The following is a 20,074-nucleotide window of genomic DNA, read 5'->3' as shown; positions in this document are numbered from 1 at the left end:
TCGCCTTGTCTGGCACCTGTCTCTCTCTCTCTCTCTCTCCCGGGTAAAGGTGCTTTCCCCTGGCAGGTGCCATTAGAACGTTTGGCACCTGTAACACACCTTGGCACCCGTGTGAAACGTTTGGCACAACAGGACGTTTGGCAGACTTGAAAGGAGGGATGCCAGCTTAAAAGGCTATCGGCACCTCCCCCCCCTCCTCCAACCCCCTACTTAATAACTACCAACATCCAAATCCACTTTCCTTTATGGCCAACTGATTGATTTTAGCTCTGAGACTTTTTTTATTTAGTCTTTATTTTGTAACTGGAGAATATTCGTGCCGACATTTATTCAACAGTCCAGCTATTAAATGTCTTTTAAAGAACATGACATGCTGACTTGAGAACATCTAAGTGCTTCTAAATAATCTTTTAGTTCACAATACTTCAGATGATTTTGTAAATAATCTTTTAGTTCACAATACTTCAGATTTGACATATCTGATTATACTCTTATAAATCATAACTCCTAATACTGATTTGTAAGAGTAATACTATTTACAAACTCAACTCTGGTGCAAGTCTCTAAAATACAACATAGAGATCAATAACAAATTCATAAAGTGGACTCAAATATTTCCTCTTCCACCGATTTCAATCTAATTCTTCTGTTTCAGTCTAAAATTCCTGAAGGCAGCGTGGACTTCATATTTTTTTAAGAACAGCAGCAATCAAGAGTTTAATTCCAATTTCATAGTCCTAACATATTTTTAAACAACATATGTGAAGGGCGACATTACATTTACACACACACACACACACACACAAACATACAACCCCCCCACACACAGAGGCAACAATCACTATGAAGTTGTCTGAATTCAATAGCCACTCACTAAATTGTCGAATTCGCCATGCCCTCTGAACTTGTCAAATATTTAAAACTTTATCTCAATTCGTTAAGTCAGCTTTCTACCTGAACTTGCGAAATTTAGTTAGTGAAGTTAGTAATTGAAATACTTTGGTCATATATACTTTTACCTTATGTTAACATGATCTCTGAACTCACATATTACACTTCCTTTCCAACAGATGTCAATGAAACATATTTTCGTTAAGTATCTGAAATCAAAGCCTTTAGGAAAGTTGGTCGACAACGTAAAGCTACGTTACTTGAAACTGGCAATGTAAATATAAACTGAGTCAGCTGTTTATTTCCCAAATAAGGACTTACGATTCGGTGGAAGTGTGCTACTCAAGTTAAAATGACCTTCGGGATTATATCACAACACTGGGTGTGCACCATGAATCCTGCCATTACATAATAATACAAGAGCATTTTTAATGAGTCACAGAAACTACATGAACAGGAAAATAATAACTATAATATTATGAAAGGAAAATCAAATTAGACATGTGTGTTAAATTACGATAAATGCATGGAATGAGTGTTACTAAAACTTTAAAATAAAAAAAATATGATTTATAAACAAGTCCTTGAATGGGATGTGAAAAGGAAGACCCGAAATAATCCAGATGAAAGATGCCACTCCGTGAAGGGCTTAATAAGCGGAAGCTTAAATTGGCCGTGACTGTGAAAGAATGCAATTAACGAAATGACATCGAATAGAAAGAAATTTAGAATAGTACCAAAAAAGTGGGGGAGGCATCTCTACGGTAAATAAAGAAAATGTTATGACTTAAAAGCCAGAGCAAAAACATATAATCGTCACAATAATCAACAGTAAAAATTACAATAACGAGCGACAAAACAAAAAAAAGAAAAACCTGCATAAATATTAGAATAAGAAAAAAGTTAAATTCAACTTCACGAATGTAAACTCTGCCAACATTCAAATTAGAGACCGCAGTCGTAAAATAAATAAATAAAATAAAAAATAAAAAAAAAATTATGTGATTAGGAGTGTGAAACGTTTAAGTCATGATTTTGCTAATGCATGTGGAGGCAAAATCAGTGACTAATAAGAGAGAGAGAGAGAGAGAGAGAGAGAGAGAGAGAGAGAGAGAGAGAGAGAGAGAGAGAGAGAGAGAGCAATATCCCACCTCAAGCATGAGGGACAGTCGACAGACAATGAGTGCAACGAACCCGGGGTGAAGAAAAAGTTAATCATAAGATTGTTAAACGACTTTTCTTTCTTATTTCATCACCATCAAAGGTGCAGCGTGTTCAGTTCCTGCACAACACTAAGAGAAAACTGAAAGATGTAAAAGTGGGTCATCTTTAGTTCTGATCTTCTTCAATAATTCACGCGGAAAACGAGTATGTCGTACAACTAATAATTCACAAGGAATATGTCGTCAAAATAATGATATGAAAAGATAACAGTATTGCTTTTCGTATGAAAGCCGAACAGAAAGCACTGACCACCTTGTTTTCATTGTTTTATCTATTTATTAATCTATGTTTTTATTTCATTTATTTATTCATTTTTGCAAAGTACGCGAAAATTTCAAAATCTAAAAATGGGGGGGGGTGGGGGGGGTGGGGGGTGGTGGGGTGGGGGGTTCGCTGGCCACCATAATACAAAATTTATCAAACTACCTGCAACGATGCTCATTCTTCAGTGAGAAAGCAAAAAATCCTTACGGATGGTTCAATGAATCTGCTCAGTAAACTATTAAATTTAATGATGGAATATGTACAATGGAAAGTTTCAATAACGCTCAAAATGTCTCGAAGCTTTACATTTCGTCGGGAGAAATGGCCAGTATCTAACAACTAGGTAATTCAAGCCTTAATTAAAATCAAGAATTACAGAACCAGACACTGCCGAGTCATTCGAATCCAATTCCTGATTTACAGTTATCTTTTTTTTCTTTTTGTCAGGTGATAATATTTTTTACAATGATTCTTAACAAAACTCGTTAAGACAGTTTACGACAGCGTGGACAATTATCGTCGCCTTATATTTTTAATATCTTCATCATCCTGAAGTAACAGGAACCTTTATGGCCAGACGACATAACTACGCCGGATGGCAGAGTAAAAAAAATGTACGAAGCTTAATAATAAACTTTCAAAATATTATCAAAATCAAAGACGTCTACAAAGCCTAAATAAAACTACGAGAGAATTATATATATACATAAAATACATCAACGCGCTTTTAAGCATATCCGAAAGATTTACGAACGAGAATTAGAATGAGTGGGAATAAAAAAAAATCCAGAAGCGTGCTTCTAAGCCCTCCCAGGGGGGAAACACGTTACACCACAGGAAGTTGAACGAGTCCACGCACAGCGGCACAAAACAACGGTCCAAAAAGACCCGTTACAGGCCCTTCAACCATCACAAACACCCCCTGGAACACCCCCTCCCCCTCCCACTTTCAACATCACCTCTAAACAACCCCCCTCCCCCCTTCCTTAGCCCTACGATACCCCACAGGTCACCCAATTTCCGGTGCCGAGAGGAGGGACACCTTTTTAAGAGATCAACAATGCCTTTTGCGGACACACCTGGAGGAGTGGAGACCTCCAAATACGGAGGAAACCAGTGTCGCAGGTTGGGGCCTTGGCGAGATCTTCGAGGTGGGAGCGGCTCTCGGGCCGAAGGCTGGAAAAACATCCCGCGTGAGGGAAAAATAGCGTTCTCATTTCTCTTTACGGCTTTACCTCTATTGAGAGAGAGAGAGAGAGAGAGAGAGAGAGAGAGAGAGAGAGAGAGAGAGAGAGAGAGAGATAATGTTTTCATTAAGAACTTGGATTCTCTGATTTGTTGAATGAAAGACATTTTCCCATCCGAAATTTGCCGTTCCAGATGTTTAAGAGAATGTAACGGGGCTGCATCCTAGGGAATGCAGTTGCACTGCAATGACATGGGTGTGAATTAAAAATATAAAAAGGCAATGAGAAAAATTACTTAGAAAACTTGGCACCTTGGGAGAACACAAGCGCCGGATGCACTTTTTTCCCCCAAGATTTATTTACAAAGATTCGTGCATTAGTCGTGGGTTTTCTAGCAAATTAGGCTTATTCTGTAACCGGAGACCCTGTAAATTACGCAATAAATATTTCCCTAGACTGATGGGCATAAAATCAATACACACAAGATGCTAATTCCTATACAACCTGAACCAAATCCTTCAAAAACTAATGACAGCGTGGTGGTCTGTTAGAAATCTTAATGTAATAATATAAGTTATGTATAGTGTAATAATATATGTACAGGATATATATATATATGTATGTATATATCATATATAATAAAAAGGGATCCCATAAAAACACAAAAATACAGAAAGTAAGTATACTATATTTCAGAGACTGCTGTCTCTCTCTCTCTCTCTTTAGGTAGGATTCATTACCTACCTGAGGATAGAGAAACAGCAGTCTCTGAAAATAGTATACTTACTTTCTGTATTTTGGCGTTTTTATGGACTCCTTTTTATTAGCTGGAATTCTGTTGTAACATAACATTTCTACAGTCATATATATATATATATATATATATATATATATATATATATATATATAGATAGATATATATCTATATCTATATATATATATATATATATATAGATATATATATATATATATAGATATATATATATATATATATATATATATATATATATGTATGTATGTATGCATGTACAACAAGTGTAGCACTAACAGTTCCTGAACAAGTAAACCAGCGCAAACCACCTGTAAGTCAGTAACATACCAGCAACGTGCCTCGCAATATAACCTTAAACGGCATCACTTCCTAAGGAGAAAAGATTAAGTTGTTTGGGGAATACAGAGAGAGAGAGAGAGAGAGAGAGAGAGAGAGAGAGAGAGAATGAAGGAAAGGGAGTGACTGGAGAAGCAAGAATGGAGAAAAGGGAGTGACTGGCTAGGACAGATACAGAACAGAAGGAGGGGGTAGGGGTAACGTTGGGGGGGGGGGGGTGGGGGGAGGGAAAAGGGGAGTGGCACAAGGGCGTACTCCCTTCACTATCCTTTCATGGATCTCGAGGAAGGGCCAATAGGAGGAGTGGGCAGTAAAAAATATACCTTAAAAATACTAAACAGATATAGGGTATCTATCATTGCATACACTCGGCACGAGTGGCTTAAACCTATTTGGCGAATAATACGAATTATGCTGGAGATTATACTAAATAAATATCTATACTTACAGGAGATTTATGGATGGGTGATTGAATGAACAGATGGATAAGACGGATAGATGGAGCTACGGAGTCAAAGACCAAACATGAGGTCCATAAAACGACGGAATGTGAAATCACGAAATGATAGTCAGAGAGAGGATGGAAAATGTACAAAAGGAAAATAAAAATGTTATGAAAAAAAAAAAAAAAAATATATATATATAATTTATATATATTATATATATATATTAGATATATATATATATATATAGATATATATATTATATAATATATATATATAATTATAATATAATATACTATATAAATTGCGTCAAAATTATGTTAATCTCACCGGCAAGGTAATTCATAGGATATGAAAAGCAAGTCTAGAGAGATTACCTTATATTATCGAGTTTGAATTGAACTGATTAAGGAATTTAGGGCATAACCCAAGCGGTGGGACCTGTAAAGGTCATTCAGCGCTGTATATTATCTAGGCCTTGATGAAAAAGAGCTTCCTGAGGGGGGGCGCAGGCGCAGAGGAGTCCAGTTAGGCGGTCAGGTCGAGTTACCAGGTTTAAGCAGATCGACTAGTAATTAAGGATGATACAGTCAATTACCGGACATCTCAATTCGTGGAGAAATTTACTAATGAAAGGGAGGTGGAGAATGAATCGGAAAATAAAACCTTATCCAAACGGAACACTGAATCGGAAAGGGTTCGATTCCAAACACAAAAAGAAAGTGAATTCGATATCATTAAAGTTTCTTCACATTATTCACTTTTAGAAAAGATATAAACTCTTTTCTAAAACTGAATAATGTGAAAAAACTTTTAAATTTCTTTTTTTGCAATAATACGAGAGTTTTCTAGAAAGAGAAAATTTAAACGCATTAAAAATGTTCCGGAAAAGCAGAAAAATAAGAAATTAAGAGAGAACCCAAATAAAGAACATTAATCTTAAAAGCTCTTCAACCTCAGGCAGGAAAATCAGCCGGAAAGCACCGCCATCAAAACGAAGGAGGAAAGGAATTTAAAAGCATTCAAATCTCAATAAAGGTTAAAAAAAAATAATAAAAATGATTCGAAACCTCCCAGGAACAAAGAAAATAAACCGGGAAGCATTTCAATCTCGAAGGAAGGAAGGAAATGAATCGGAAAGCATTCACATCCCAATGAAGGGTGAGAATGAATCGGAAAGTAATTTATTAAATGAATTTGTTTCCCGCTCCTTTCAAAGGGCTATCTAGCAACGCACACAAATGTTAGTGTATACTTGCTGCTCGGGTGAGGGGGTGGACATTAGTGGCTAGATAAAGAACAGGATATTCACGGAATTCCACGTGACATCTCTTCAGAGAGAGAAGAGAGAGAGAGAGAGAGAAGAATTTTTTCAATACTACTAAATTAAGAAATAATATCTAACGCATGTAATTCTTTTAATAGTGACTCAGAAGAGAGAGAGAGAGAAGAGAGAGAGAGAGAGAGAGAGAGAGAGAGAGAGAGAGAGTTTTTTTCAATGCTCCTAAATTACACGATAATATCAAATTCATTTAAAAAGTTAATAGGCATCTTTAGCTTGCATGCAATTGTTTTAATAGTGATTCAGGAGAGAGAGAGAGAGAGAGAGAGAGAGAGAGAGAGAGAGAGAGAGAGAGAGAGAGAGAGAATTTTTAATCAGTCCTAAATATGGCAATAAACATTTAAAGCGTTTAGAAATTTAACTTGACTGTTTTAACGCGCAAGTGGATTCTTTAAGTAGTGACTCACGAGAGACCTTACCTTACAGACCTTACAGTTCGTTCGGGTTGCCCCAGGTCCCTCAGTGTGAGGCGCCTCTAATGTCTACCAGAGAGTTGCTAGTACATCTTCCGGTATATTTTGCATCTTCCAATCTTGGATGGTCTGGGATGCAGTTTAGATATTTGTCGAGCTTATTCTTAAACACATCTACGCTCACTCCTGATATATTCCTCAGATGAGCTGGCAACGCATTGAATAGACGCTGGCATTATCGATGCTGGTGCGTAGTGGATTAATGTCCTGTGTGCTTTCTTATTTTTCCTGGTATAGTTTTGGGCACTATTAATCTACCTCTGCTTGCTCTTTCTGATATTTTTAGTTCCATGATATTTTCTGTTATTACTTCTATCTGTTTCCATGCCTGAATTATCATGTAGCGTTCTCTTCTCCTTTCTAGACTATATAATTTTAAGGATTGTAGTCTTTCCCAGTAGTCTAGATCCTTAACTTCTTCTATTCTAGCTGTAAAGGACCTTTGTACACTCTCTATTTGTGCAATATCCTTTTGATAGTGTGGGTACCATATCATATTGCAATATTCAAGTGGACTACGAACATATGTTTATAAAGCATAATCATGTGTTCAGCTTTTCTTGTTTTGAAGTGCCGTAACAACATTCCCATTTTTGCTTTACATTTTGCCAACAGAATTGCTATTTGATCATTGCATAACATGTTCCTATTCATCATCACACCAAGGTCTTTAACTGCTTCCTTATTTGTGATTGTCTCATTATTAGGTCCCCTATATGCATATAGCTTTCCTTCTCTGTCTCCATAATTTATTGATTCAAATTTATCAGAGTTAAATACCATCCTATTTACCTCTGCCCAATCATATACTTTGTTAAGGTCTCTTTGTAGAGCGTTCCTATCTTCATCACCCAAGTAATTTCTCTACTTATTCTTGTGTCATCAGCGAAACTACTCACTACCGAATCCTTAACATTACTGTCTATGTCTTCAATCATAATACAAACAATATTGCAGCTAGCACCGTACGTACCTTGTGGCACACCGGATATTACCTTGGTTTCATCCGATTTCTCATCGTTTGCAATAACTATCTGTTTTCTGTTGTGTAAAAATTCTTTTAACCATCTTCCTACTTTATCTACGATATTGTGTTTTCTAATTTTCTTTGCTAATATATTATGGTCTACTTTGTCAAAAGCTTTTGCAAAGTCTAGATAAACCACATCTGTTTCATTTCCGCTTTTCATATTTTTGAATATGTTCTCACGGTGGACTAACAGTTGGGTTTGTGTACTTTTTCCGGGTACGAAACCGTGTTGTCCTATATTAAACAAATTATTTTTTATTAAATGTTTCATAATATTTTTCTTCATTACCCTTTCATACACTTTCATAATATGTGATGTTAGACTCACAGGCCTATAATTACTTGCCTCTAGTCTTGATCCACTTTTGAAAGTAGGGGTGATATATGCTAATTTGTGCTCATCATGAATCTTGCCTGTATCTACACTTTGTCTTAATAATATTGCAAGTGGCTTTGCGATAGAATGAACTACTTTCTTTAACAAAATAGCAGGGACTCCATCCGGCCCTGCAGCAGCTCCATTTTTAATTTCATTAATTGCCTGCACAATATCAGCTTCATTAATTTCTATGTCAGCTAAATATTCACTATTTTCTTCCCTTACTTCTATATCATTATCTTCATTATCTATTCTAGGGGTGAATTCTCTCTTATATCGTTCTGCCAGTATGTTGCAAATTTCCTTTTTTTCATTCGTTAATCTCCCTTCAATTCTCAGAGAGAGAGAGAGAGAGAGAGAGAGAGAGAGAGAGAGAGAGAGAGAGAGAGAGAGAGAGAGAGAGTATGAATGCCTCTGTCTGCTCAACACTGAACCATGCTTGGAAGACGTATAGTAAAATTGACAGTAAAGAGCGAATATTTCTCTTGCTATCACAAACGCTCAACTTGATCTACAGGTAGCATTCATTAAATGGCGATTTTAACATGTTCCATACTGAGCATTCGACGGTTCTTTCAAAGGGTTAAGTTAACTGGCCATGAATACTTAATAGCCAGGGACGCCAGGTTCATCAGACACATCCTCAAAAACACAGTTTAGTTTCCGTGTAAACGAAATGAAAAGTGACTATTAATAATTCACATATTTTATATTTGGAAAAACGGCTTTCACGTTAACGTCAAGAAATACCTCAACTTTCCTTTGGCATCCAAAGTGAGAAAAGATTCACAGCGTAAGCGTCTACGCCCTTCCGAAAAAGTCAGGTGCGATTCCTGGGTATCGGATCTATAATTTGGAGCATCCTTCATCCCGACCCCGTTCGGGAATAAATCATCAAACGCCGCGTCTCCCTTTTCCCGGGGAGGAAAGATCTCGAGGGGCGTTCCCCAGTATGACCGGTGTTCTAGATCCTCAATTTCGGCCGTAAAGGATGAGCGAATGCTTTCAATTTCCACGGTTTCACCTGCCTTAAAAGGCGCAGTTAGCATCGGGAGATAGCCGAAGTGAGGAAGAGTGCAGGATTTTACTACAGAATAGGCGCTGGTTATTGATATCCGCCCAGAAATCTTTTGACGGGAAAAAATTCAAGATTATTTCTTATTTGGAGAGGGAATTGAGTGAAGGAGGTCCTAAGGTAAAAGCAACATTTCGTATTTTCCTCTATATGGGGAGAGAGAGAGAGAGAGAGAGAGAGAGAGAGAGAGAGAGAGAGAGAGAGAGAGAGAGAGAGGAGGTCGTCGAAAACAGGAACCGCTGACGTGCTTGCCAAAAATTTTGAGTTTTCTCTTTCACGATTTTGCTACTTACTCGTACAATTGACTACCAACTTGCAAGAAAAAAAGTAAAGCGTGTTCCAGTAAACGCTCTACTGTCATTCTTACAGCTTTATCTTTTATAGAAAAACTATATTCCTTTTTTTTAGCAATCGGTAATTATCCACAAACCTTCAGCCAATCACGATTACCTTCAACGATACCGGCTGTGGATATCTACCGTCAGCTCTTTAAAAAACCAACTGAAGATACTCATCTCATCACATTATACAGGTTTAGTTGATACTTCTACAATTTGGTTAAAAGGGCATTTATGACAGATCATGCTACCTATCATCTAAAGAGACATCTATGATATCAATAACCCCAAGAAATGTCAAACCTACTTACTTTAATGATATAAGCACAGGAAGGTCACCCAAGGATCCACACTCACCTGCAAAAAGAAAAAAAAAATAATTATGAATCTTGGTGGAGGTAAAAAGAATACAGATCCCATCTCTAAAAATCACATATAAAAGATCTGAATATAAAACTAACCATATAAATAATTAAGATTCTAAAAGCACCGTAAAAGTAGACTGAACTTGAAAAGGTGATTCACTCGAATTCCAAAGTAATATCTTCTTTCTTAAGCTCTAGACACACACAAATGGAAAGCAAGGAAGAATCTTGTTGAAGGAAATTTTGTTCCCAAAAAAATGCTTCCAATATCAGAGCGAGATTAAAAGTGCTTTAGATGGAAACTTTTTGTTTTGCTTGATTAGTAAAATCCACCACTCATCAATGTTCAGTACTTTTTACCTCAACCGTTGAAAGCTCTTGAATAACTGCTGGTTCAGTATATGACTAAAATCAAGATAAAAAAAAAAACATACACAAAAATAATGCTATATATACGAATGAAGAACAGGATTCGGTATAAGCCATCCGTATATACTGCTAATTCTCTCTCTCTCTCTCTCTCTCTCTCTCTCTCTCTCTCTCTCTCTCTCTCTCTCTCTCTCTCTCTCTCTAAAATTATATATATACACATATATATACAAACACACACACACACACACACACACACATATATAATATATATATATATATATATATATATATATAGAGAGAGAGAGAGAGAGAGAGAGAGAGAGAGAGAGAGAGGCTTAAACACTATATATACCGATGGAACTGGAACGAACAACTGCAAACCAAGCAACATATCTCTGAACGGCAAAATAAACAACGACGGCTTATCACACAATATTCACGTTAGAACTAAGCTCTCTCTCTCTCTCTCTCTCTCCCTCTGACGCGTTCTGTTACAGCTAAAATTTTCCCCACTCACGCAATCCCCGCCACGCCCCCCCCCCTTCTCTCTCTCTCTCTCTCTCTCTCTCTCTCATCTCTCTCTTCTCTTCTCTCTCTCTCTCTCTCACCTTTTCGCGATTCCCTTTCAACGCAAAATTAGATTTTGAAATTTGCAATCCGGCTGTGTCCTTTTTATTCCAGGCAGTGAAATCACTTCTGCTGTTGTTTATCTATTCTCTCCGTGAGTGTGGGTTTGTGTGCATGTAATACATTTTATCAATTTATATACATACATATATATAATATATATATATATATATATATATATATATATATAGTATACATATATGTATGTGTGTGTGTGTATTCACACGTCACCCCTTCCTCAGGAGCATCCTGTTCTCCCGCTGCCTGAAAGTCTGGAGCCTCACTTCACAATTACCGAATGTAAAATACAAATAGCTGGTTATGTTGAACAAGTTCCCGAGGCCTCTGCTTTGTGCGTCGTCATCCCAAAACTCATGTTTTCTACGTCACCTACAAGAATACAATTATTTAGCCTTCAACCGAGACAGGCAGTTTCATAAAATACCGAGCGAGCTGACAAGCCAGTATCATCCACGTGTGTTGGTTCTTTTCTGCTTTAGAAAATCGTCGAGGTGGGCATTCTCTTTCTGAGTTGGGCAGTATAAAATGCCCTATAGTTTAACAAAAATAAATAAATAAATAAATAAATAAATAAAAAATGCTCTTTAGTTTAGCAAAATAAAAATAAATAAATATAGAAAATGTTCTTTAGTTTAGCAAAATAAAAATAAATAAATAGATAGAAAATGCTCTTTAGTTTAGCAGAAATAAAGAGGAAATACTCTTTAGTTTAGCAGAGATAAAAATAAAATGCTCTTAGTTCAGCAGAAACAAATGGAGAATGCTCTCAATTTTAGCATAAAAAGATATAAAATCGTCTTTAGCTTAGCATACAAAAAGTAGAAAATGCTCTTTAGTTTAGCAAAACAAAAACAGAAAATGTTCTGTAGTTTAGCAGAAATAAACAGAAAATGCTCTTTAATTTAGCAGAAGAAAGTGCTCCTTGGTTCAGCAAAAAAAAAAAAAAAAAAATAGTCTTAAGGAAAAAATACAAAATACTCTTTAATTCAACAGAAAAAAATATATAATGCTCTAGGTCTAGCAGAAAAAAATAGAAACTGCTCTAGGTTTAGAAAAAGAAATGGAAAATGCCTGTAGTTGAGCAGAAAAAAAAATAGAAAATACTCTTTAGTTCAGTAGAAAAAAGAAAATGTACTTTAGTTAAGCAAAAAATAGTATATACAATAGTCTTCAGTACAGCAGCAGAAAAAAAAGCTCTTTAGTTTAGCAGAATAAAATATTTACTCAGTAGTCAACGGGTCACAATAAAAAAAAATTAATAAATTGGGTATATTGCAATTACCTAAAAACAATTGAGATCCGTCCCCATATATCACTTGAAACTGGAGAATAAAAAATTATAACCATATAAAAATACAAAGAAGTAACTTAGCCAAGCGACACAAGGAATAATCTAATAATAAACATCAGAATATGTTATGAAAAGAAAATAAACGCAAAAAAAAAAATCACAACAAATCGTATTTGAAAATATACATCATTAGAAACGAGAGAAAACTAATCAATGTAACATACATTACCAATTACAGTTTGTAAAGTACTACTGTCACCACCATCACGAAAAAAATAAAATGAACTAGTAAATCTATTTAACTCCGTAATCTTCATAATTACTATTAAACTTTAAAGGAATCTTGAGAATAGCTTGAGAGACTTGAACAATGCAGAACAGTCGGTGATTTATTTAACAAGTAAACTGGCGTCACGAAAAAAAATAATAAAAAACAGTAAGTTCAAAATGAATGATTAGTCGTTAATACCTGCACTTTTTTTTTTTTTAATTTCCTAAATAAATAAGCACTCTACCGTGTACGAGTGAAGAGAGAAATCTACAAACTTATCGGACAATGAAGAGGTAACTTCTGTGGTGATAAGAATTAAGAGCTGTGATAAGAATAACAGAAAGGACGAGTCTAAAGATATAACCGACACAGGCGGGAATTCAGACGATAACGTATGTTAATATCTATTCCAAAGAGTATCTTGAAAATAAATCATATATCTGGATGTACGTGCACTGACGAACGATGGGTGAGCTAAATATTGATAAAATGCAAATAGTTATATGAACAGACACACACGGGAATGGGTAAACTCTGATGCCAACGAAGAATAAAAGTAAAGGACAACAGAGATGAAATCTGCGATAATACCACGTGTTTTCGGACGAATTTGAAATTCAACAGACGAACTCTTGAGGAAAAACTAATGATAAATAAATACGTGCATATTGAAAATAATAATAATACGAGACAACCTCTTTAGGAACAAAAAATACCTGGTCCCCCCACCAAAAAAAGATAATGATTTTAGTACGGGGTCAGTAAAAACACACAACGTTCATTGACAATAATAGTAAAACTCAAAATTTAAACTTTCAAAAAATAATCAAAAGAATCTATGTAGTGCACCTTAAAATGAGAGAGAGAGAGAGAGAGAGAGAGAGAGAGAGAGAGAGAGAGAGAGAGAGAGAGAGAAATGCCTCCTAATCACCAAAGTCATAAACATTGGTTAAATTAGCCATAAAGTTAGTCATAAGTCATGGACCCGGAGGGGGGCTGAAAATCAACGCCCCCGCCCCCCCTCCCCCCTCCACACAGTAATGTTCGTTCGATGAATTATGATGATAATGCCCCACATCACCACCAGGATAATGGCATTCAGGAAGACTTGAATAATAATAAAAAAAAATAATAATGATAGTAACATTATCATCGATGCTTAAGAGACTACTAAGGAAAAAACTAATCCTTATAAAAACAAAAATACGACTCAATAATAACACTAATATTATATATAAATTAATAACAATGATATTAACACATAATGAAAATCAATGGAGCAGCATTCGTGAAAAGATATAATCGTTAACTGTAACGATACACATTACCGAGTCAGTCCAAATAATTACAACTACAGAAACATTCATTTAAAAGAGTTACTAATCGAACAGGTTTACCGGCAGCTGGACTCAACATGCCGCGATCTGCAAGCTTCCGATACTGCGACGTTGGCGGACGTAGGAAGTGTTTGTTTGTGTGTGTGTGTGTGTGTGTGTGTGTGTGTGTGTGTGTGTGTGTGTATGCACTAACCTCCATCTAGCATCCCCCGTTTCAGCTTGCGTGAGATTGACAGATAACACTGAGTGAGGAAATGATTGATTGGTTGATACGTAGTAAATAAACAACGCCGAGGGGGGGGGGGGGGGGGGGGACGTCACTGACTCGGAATAATTTTAGTTATGGAAAAACTATCCTTGATCCATTTTTTTTTTTTTTTTTCACGAAACATTCAATCGATGCATTCATGGCTTCTCCACATCCCCAGATAGCCTAAACAGAATTAAGTGCGTACAAATTCCCCAGCGAACCTTGACACCGATTGCATTTTGCGCATCGACTCCAAGAACTCCGGAGAGAGAATAATTTTTCTCTAGATCTCTCTGCACATTTCACGTTCCATGATTAGGCCCACACGACAAGAAAGTATACAGCTAGTAAAAATTGAAGAGTTTCATTTCCCGGTGGTTTCTTATATATATATATATATATATATATATATATATATATATATATATATATATATTATATAATATGTGTGTAACTCCGTTGACTTTTTAACTGGAAATACCTGGTAGCTAAGTGATTGTGTGGGGTCGTAAACAAGGTAAAGGCATAATTAATTTATCCCACAGACAAGCTGCGAAACGCCGAAAGGCTTAGAACTTAGTATTGACAACACTACCAAATCGTTAACCAGATTTCTAGTTCTGTAAACTACGAAGTCTAACTCTCAGGGTAAGGCTACCTACCCCCATGAACCTGCTACTGTATATCTGCGTCATGGAATCTGGCCGTGTCAGTACGAGTTTAAAACATCCAATTCATTTTTAAACACAGTGCTGGGATGCTTTCCATTTTGTCGGCTTTATCACGTCACAATTGGGCAAATAACCATTTGACACCGAGCTGCAGTCTCCCGTAGGAAAAGATGGGACCATCACCCACGAAATCAATGTTTGGTGGCCTAGCTGTGGGAGGAGCTTGAGAACGACCTTGACAAATATGAATCCTCATCAACACCTGATCATTTTCATATAAACACTGAAATCCTTTGCTACACCGAACAAAATACAATACCGATAGCACTGAAACCTTTCTACGATCAAAACGAACCGGTTATAATGCGTAAATAAATCACTGGAAAACATTAACTGGCAACATACTCAACAAAACGTTGTTGCATGATGATTTTTGTCTATGGGAACTAGACTGGTGTGCGCAATTCTCTTTAACTTTACCCATAATATCAATAAAACAATATGGGTAAAAATGATTTGTTAAAAGTTCTCCAGTTACGCGCTTCAGTAACTCACAGCAATGCCGTTTGTATTCCAAAATTAAAATAGACCAGCCGTTAAACGGAGACTAAATCTTTTTTCAGAGAGAGAGAGAGAGAGAGAGAGAAATTACGCTGCTGAAAATGGCAGTGTTTGTATTATAACTTCCCCAGTGCTTCCCCTATCAAACTAGATTTTTTTTTTATTATTATTCTTATGTGTTTGTACTTTCATTTTCTGCACAATAAACTGCAAAAAAAAAAGTATGTTGAAACAAGGGCAGCTACGCTACTTCCAATCCTAATCACCTTACGAAGCTGAATTTTGTTACTAAATGTAATCGGTGCAGAGAGAGAGAGAGAGAGAGAGAGAGAGAGAGAGAGAGAGAGAGAGAGAGAGAGAGAGAGCCATTTTTTAAATCTAATACGTACAAGAGGGACCAAAGTTTTTCGCTATTTATGGTTTGCACCCTGTAATCTGATATTCTGCTGAATAAAAGATAATGTGTATCCATACATTCATTTCTTCCGAGTCCAGGGGAGCTTCCCTGATCACTGGCTCCTGAATTACGAGCTTTAGGGCAGTACGTAAAGTCCCTATGGCAGAAACCTTCATTCTAAACCATCGCTTACCTCACAGTATTCTTTGACAATATAGTTACAATCGTTGCCTTAAAAACAGGACGAAGGCATTAAATAGCTTACATCATTAAAAGGCATCCACTCGGATCAGAATACATCAGAATCATTCAAAACTTATAAAAAAAACTAAAACTATCCTCAAAATTACAACAATGAACTACTAGTGTCACTTTATCATGAGCATACATACATAGAGAGAGAGAGAGAGAGAGAGAGATGGAGAGAGTAGACGAAGGAGAGAGAGAGAGAGAGAGAGAGAGAGAGAGAGAGAGATTCACTCAATAAGCACACAGATTATTTACTGCACAACAAAGGGAAGAAAAAAGATACCTAACTGTACAATGAGAGAGAGAGAGAGAGAGAGAGAGAGAGAGAGAGAGAGAGAGAGAGAGAGAGAGAAGCCCTAGGCACAAAGATTATGTACTACACAACAAAGGCAAGAAAAATATACCTAATTGTACAATGATGCTATTTTCAAACACACACACACACACACAGAGAGAGAGAGAGAGAGAGAGAGAGAAAACCCCCTAATTTCATACTGTGGATATCTCCCAGGACAAAAAAAAACTGAACAAAAACCTACCTAAACCATACCAACCACCGAGGGCGTAACAAAAGCGCCCAAAACCAACCAGAAGGACAATAAAAAGGAATAACAAAAAGACCCTAAACACCACAAAGAAAATCGAAATAAAAAAGTGCGCATCGTGGGATAAAATCTCTATAAAAAAAGTGCGCATCGTGGGATAAAATCTCTATAACAATGGTGACCTAGGTAACAGACACCAGACAATAGAGAAGTGCCGATAAAGAACAGCCCAGCTACGAAGTGTCAATAACTGGAGAGAGGGGAAAGACTTTGCGAAGTCTAGCAACAGGTATGTATGAATCATGGGAGGAGGAGGAGGAGGAGGAGGGTGGATGGGGAAAAACAGACGTTTCTCGTAAATACCGGATGGGCAATGCAAGATGCAAGGGCATGACTTGAAATGCGTATTTGAACACGCACTAAAGGTCTAATCATTTCAAGGACGCCCCCAAATAAATGCATACACATGCACACATAAATCAAGTATAGAAGTCCACCGAAATATACTCCTTAGCTTTAAACCAGAGTGTTTTAATGGGCCTTTTATACTTGAGGCGTATCTTGTTTTAACAGAAGAATTCATTTACACACACACACACACACACACACACACACACACACACATATATATATATATATATATATATATATATATATATATATATATATATGTGTGTGTGTGTGTGTGTGTGTGTGTGTGTGTAATGTGTTTGCAGTGTGCGTGTGTTTGCAAACAAACATACCGTGTATAAAAGCCCTTCGTTTTTGTCTTTCACAAGAGAAAAAACTTTTTGTGGATTTTGTAGACATACAAACAATATTACATATACAAGATCACATATTCGGAAATATACGAACTACATCTTTCCAGCTTCTTACATTCTGACTGGATGGCTTTGGTTTCAGTCACTGCCTTAGCTTAGATAGTCTAATTTTTAGTACTCGCTTCTTGCCTTTGTGTTCCCTAATTCCCAAATCTTAAGGTATGGGACACGCTCGGCTTGTCGCCGCCCCACTGGCTCAACATGTCAATGAAAATGACCAAAATCCCGTCATTGGAAAATAAAAAGGATGTGTGCAATATCTTATAAGAAAACGATAAAATATAATAAAAAAAATTGAATGAGAGAGAGAGAGAGAGAGAGAGAGAGAGAGAGAGAGTAGAGACAGAGCGTAGGAGAGTAGAGAGAAGAGAGAGAGAGAGAGAGAGAGAATGTGCTCATTAATATTCGCAAATCATCTTCTCGGACAGCTATAAGATTCGACTTTGCGACAACCTACAAGAAAGCACAATTTGGTCAAGTTGAATATTGTTGCAAATGGATACATAAACAGACTCCATTCCCTTTGCTACATTCAACTGTACAACTCGCCATTAACTGGAGTTGTCGAATCTAGCACGCCAATAAAATCAACAATGTGTTACTGCACGAGGCCCTCTCAGAAAAAAAGTATTCAAGAAAAAAAAAAACTGAAGACGAAGAATTTAATTACTATTCAAGAGGCTCTCTACAAAGGTTGGTGGATTGTATCTTATCCGAAAGAGTAAAACTAAGTCCATAAAGATTTTAATATAAGTTAATGGCGAGTTGTACAGTTGAATGTAGCAAAGGGATTGGAGTATGTTTATGTATCCATTTGCAATACTTTTATAACTTCTGAAACACTTTTCAGCATTTAAAAAAAAAATCACACACAGAAACACTGCATTGATTTGAATACCATACACCGTTGTGCACTGTTCATTCTTAACATTTACAAACCATACGTTTCACAAAAGAATTGACTCTGTACTGCTTTTAACAATACCTAACATTCTGAGCTACAGCCATCACAAAGCTTTGTCTCCTCAGAGGACTGAACGACCTCTCCGGAACGACAACTTTCCTAATGCCCCCTTGCTAGCATACCCAAGGGGCAATGCTGCATGTCCACTTACCTCCACCTCTTTCCCACCGCCCCAGCCTCAGATAGCCCAACCTGTTCGACTTGTCCTTTTTATCATAAACTGGCAAAGCAATGTGATTCACGGAAATTCCAAGCACACTTCGCTTCAGCGTGCTCCATTGTTTGTTTGATAGGAGGAAAAAGAAAAAACACCTTCCTCATTCATTTTTTTTTATAAGAAGGAAACATTCCTCACTCAACTTTTTTTTTCAAGAGGAAAAGGAAACCCCTTCACCATTCATTTTTTTCGGAAAAAGAAAAAAGAACGCCTTCTCTATTAATTTTTTTAATGAAACATTCCTCATTCAATTTTTTTTAAACATAAAAAGGAAACCCCTTCACCATTCATTTTTTCCTCTTTGGAAAAAGAAGAAACCTCACTTTCTGTTTTTTTCTCTTTTTTGAAAAGAAAAAAGAAAACCCTCCAACATTCATTTTTGTCCTTTTTGGAAAAAGAAAAAAGAAAACCTTCACCATTCAATTTTTCCTTTTTTGAAAAAAGAAAAAAGAAACCACCATTGAAGTTTTTCTTGTTTTGAAAAAAAAGAGAAAACCTTCCACATTCAATTTTTCCTTTTTTGAAAAAGAAAACTTTTCGCCAATCAAATTTTATAAAATAAAACATGCCTTCACCATACAATTTTTTGTTTCTAAAAAAGAAAACCCTTCACTCTTCAATTTTTTTTTTTTTGTTTTTTTTTTTTTTTTTGAAGAAAACCCCCCCCCAAAAAGAAAAAAAGGGAAACCTTCCCAAGTCAAGTTTTCCTTCTTAGGAAAGTGAAAAAAAAACGAGCAAAAATTTCCTGAATCAAATGCTGCTATTTGTAAAATCTTGCAAAATCTGTATGACGTCACGGACACTATTAAATCAGTTTGGCTACAAATTCCTACTTTTTGGCAAAAAACTTCTTGACAAAATCCTAAAATTACCTCGATTGTTAGGTCCACTGAATATAATTTGCATTACTTCACAACGATAAACAATTTTTTAATCACAAAGACGTCTTTTCTGATAGCATTGATCAATTTACAACAATGGAACACATACTTGTGCCACGTACCAACGAATACAATACATAACTGTGCCACGTTACAACGAATACAAGAATTTGTTATACATGAACAGTAAACATGCAACATGAAAAGGATGCCATGAATACGAGACTCGCTATGCAGTAACTAAATCGTTGGAAAACATAAATCCCTTACATTCGTTAAGCTTCAAATCGTCTCATTACCCGACTTCTCCCAAAAGCTGACCACCACTCGAAGGTCACCTATTAAATATATTTGCTCATTTCCATCAAATCACTCATTGCCGAGACATGAACATTCCCCCACCCCCGCCCCCAACACACGCACACATGGGTGTGAACAACTTCCTCCCAACTTCGTCGATGGAGATAAAACTTATTG

The 20,074-nt window shown here is 36.5% G+C and overlaps 1 protein-coding gene across 7 annotated transcripts in view; it reads right to left on the bottom strand.

Annotated features, from left to right (window-relative positions):
• Positions 1-20,074, bottom strand: part of LOC135204207 (nuclear factor 1 X-type-like) — a 451,271-nt gene that overhangs the window by 316,674 nt on the left and 114,523 nt on the right. The window contains exon 2 of one of the 7 annotated variants that reach the window (XM_064234302.1): positions 10,066-10,111. The exons of 5 other annotated variants lie outside the window; for them this stretch is intronic. The gene's annotated coding sequence lies outside the window, so the exon portion shown is untranslated. Of the gene's footprint in view, positions 1-10,065; positions 10,112-14,950; positions 14,970-20,074 lie in introns of those variants that run through there. One more of the 7 variants, XM_064234306.1, reaches the window with a different exon arrangement.

Source organism: Macrobrachium nipponense, chromosome 44, assembly GCF_015104395.2.
Source record: "Macrobrachium nipponense isolate FS-2020 chromosome 44, ASM1510439v2, whole genome shotgun sequence".
Lineage (NCBI taxonomy): Eukaryota > Metazoa > Arthropoda > Malacostraca > Decapoda > Palaemonidae > Macrobrachium > Macrobrachium nipponense.
The sequence above is the reverse complement of the archived record's forward strand: the minus strand, read 5'-3'. Positions and strand labels throughout refer to the sequence as shown.